The sequence below is a fragment of the Bombus impatiens genome, unplaced genomic scaffold, assembly GCF_000188095.3.
Source record: "Bombus impatiens unplaced genomic scaffold, BIMP_2.2 scf_0893, whole genome shotgun sequence".
NCBI lineage: Eukaryota > Metazoa > Arthropoda > Insecta > Hymenoptera > Apidae > Bombus > Bombus impatiens.
This window is the reverse complement of record NT_177312.1, coordinates 1,873-4,673: the sequence shown is the minus strand read 5'-3', so window position 1 is coordinate 4,673 and position 2,801 is coordinate 1,873. Positions and strand designations below refer to the sequence as shown.

Genomic DNA, 2,801 nt, shown 5'->3' with positions numbered 1-2,801 from the left:
ACGAAGGTCTTAGGGGGGTGCCGTGCGAATTGTAAACGAGCGGTTACTGAGCGTGTGCATGACGGGGCTTAAACAAAAGATATAAGACAAAAGACAAAGGGTTACTAAGAGACATAAACGAATTAACGGCAGTATGAGTTGAGAAGCCAGAGAGTGCGGATTGCGTCGTCGAGATAGTGTTGTTAGCGTTGTTGAGAGAGAGTTGAATCTGTGTTGAAGAGAGTTGTAAATTAATTATAATACGTCGTCACGATTATTTCATGTTAAGTAACCATTGTTTTCCGCCTAATCCACTTATTATTAATAAACTAATATTATTATATTTACGATACTACACTACGAAGACAGATTCGCAGTTTCTGAGACGCGGTTCTACGACTGAGACTTAAATGACTTATCTATAGTTAATTTCATTAGAGAGCTAATATTTTACGAAATTAGACACAAAAGAGGAAGAAGGAACAAAGGCACGCTTTGTTACCGAAGTCTGCGAGCAAAATATAGGATGAGATTCAAACGAATATTAAAATAAATTTTATCATCTACAAACTTGAGCTTCAGGATACTCTTGTAATTTTGCCATCACAAAAAGATCGACGTTGTTCATGGTATATAAGAAGACGGAAAATCACGCTTCGCGGCGGAATAGACCGTACGCCGAAAGTCGCTAAATGTCAGTATAGTGAGATCAGGCTAGAGTATTTGAAGATACCACCGCTAGGTGGTTTTTTCAAGATGCCGATTCTCGCTGGGAAATTTAGGAGATAGAGATGTTATATTCGTAGATAAAGTTGAAATTTTTATCGCTTCTCGGCCTTATGGCTAAGATCAAAGTGTAGTATCTGTTCTTATCAGCTTAATATCTGATACACTTCCCATTGGGAAGTCAGAATATTAAACTGATTTTTGGAATCTGACGGAGGAGATAGGAGCTTGCTTCACCTCTGTCGTGAGTCGTCCTAGCTTTGCAGTACCGCTAGGATTGGCTCGATAATGCATATATAAGCATATAACAGACGGCTTTTTAATTTATTATTAACATTATTTTGTGATTGGTGATAACTGAATACTACATCACTGCGACTTTATTGGATCTGAATATTGCTTAATATAAATTGTTATTAATTAACACTTAGCCAACGGAACGGTGATTTCGCCCGTCTATAAAGAACATCGCTTCGCGATCGAACGGGAAGATCTCTCTTTTTGATTTTAGCAACGTGTTTTCTTTTCTTGTTCCCAATTAATTGCGGCACTTTTCTGATTTTATAAAGTACAGTATATAATAAAATACACCAATTCAGTGGTGTTAAAATTAATTAGAAAGTTACACTATCAATCATGACTGTTGAGAATTGTGGATCTTTGAGGTCGAAATAATGTTATAGGAACACCAAATTTATACTGAGGATTAATATTAAAATAATGAAATATTTATTTCATGGACGATTCCTTATATATTCATCGATACACACTTGCACGCGTCTCAGCATTTTCTTCTATATCCGACTGTAAACCGACTCTTCGACGACTCCTAACCGACTCTTCGACGACTCTTAACCGACTGAAGAGTTTACATTCATTTGTTTTCGAGACGCTTCGGACACACTGATATTCACATACAAGTATCTCTACTACGCATTTAACCTAGTCCAGCGCAGAAAATTATACGTATCTCAACAATGACTAAATAAAGTTATAATCGAACGGTACCACATTGTAAAAAGATATTAAAACGCATTATGAATTTTTAATTTCACGTTCAAATCGTGTTATTTATCTTTAGTCATCTTTAATGTTTTTAATTTTACCTATACTTTTTATACTTTTAATTTCATGTTTTGTATGAACAATATGTAAAATCGTTAAACAAAATCATTACCGCAAAATATAATTGACTACTTAAATAATTTTTAGACTTCTTTGTTTTGCAATTAGTGAATATTTGTCCTTGTTACTTGGACAGCGTATAGATTGGCTTGTCTAGTGCTGTGAGATGCGTATAGCCTGCTCTGGCGCGCGCGGTTGGCTAAGTGTTAAGTAAGTAATAAATAAAGAATTTCAATCGAATGTGTAATATTTTGTGCAAATATGTTATTTTTACGCAGAAAATATTTTTAACTTTTTACATATTGCATGATGCACTTTATGACGCTGCGTTAAAGAATCGACCAAAATGTCTGTCTTCGCTAACAAATCTTGTTACACAGACTAAACTAGGTCAGTTCGAACATCGAGTAGTAAGGGGCATTTGATTCTTAGTATCGAAACAATTTCGCCAAATTTTTTTCACCATTTCATTTTTATTTGTTTCGTAAGATAAATCGCGCAGAACCGTAGCCGTAGAGCCTCTACTACGTCGTAAACATCATTTACACTGCCAAATTATTAAAATAAGTGCATGTGTGTAGTATGTGACAGCAAAAATTATTTAACATACTAACAGTAAATTATCTTTAAACATAGATTGTAATACAAATGAGAAAATAATTTAGCAAGCATTTGTTTGGTATGAATAGACGGCGATATTTTTTTCTTTCATTTTGTTACTGTTCATCAGTCTTGAGGAGTTCAATCTAAAATATAGGCGTGTCATTCATCGAATGACAAATAGAGTAATGATTTCATATATATCCGATACTAATCCTCAAACCGAGTGTCGAATATCCTGCAATCAAATTTCCAAGGTAATTGAGACTCAAGAGACTTTAAACACTCAAGACCTATTAAGATTTAAGATTGATCAAGATTTTTAAGAGACTGTCGTCATATATACAGATTCGAAATGACTCAATCAATAT

At 34.5% G+C, this 2,801-nt stretch overlaps 1 non-coding gene across 1 annotated transcript; it reads left to right on the top strand.

Moving 5' to 3' along the window:
* The first annotated feature begins 802 nt into the window (after nt 1–802).
* LOC112213631 lies at nt 803–996 on the top strand. The gene has a single exon (XR_002947524.1). It is a non-coding gene; the product is annotated as a U2 spliceosomal RNA (small nuclear RNA).
* The last annotated feature ends 1,805 nt before the right edge of the window (nt 997–2,801 follow it).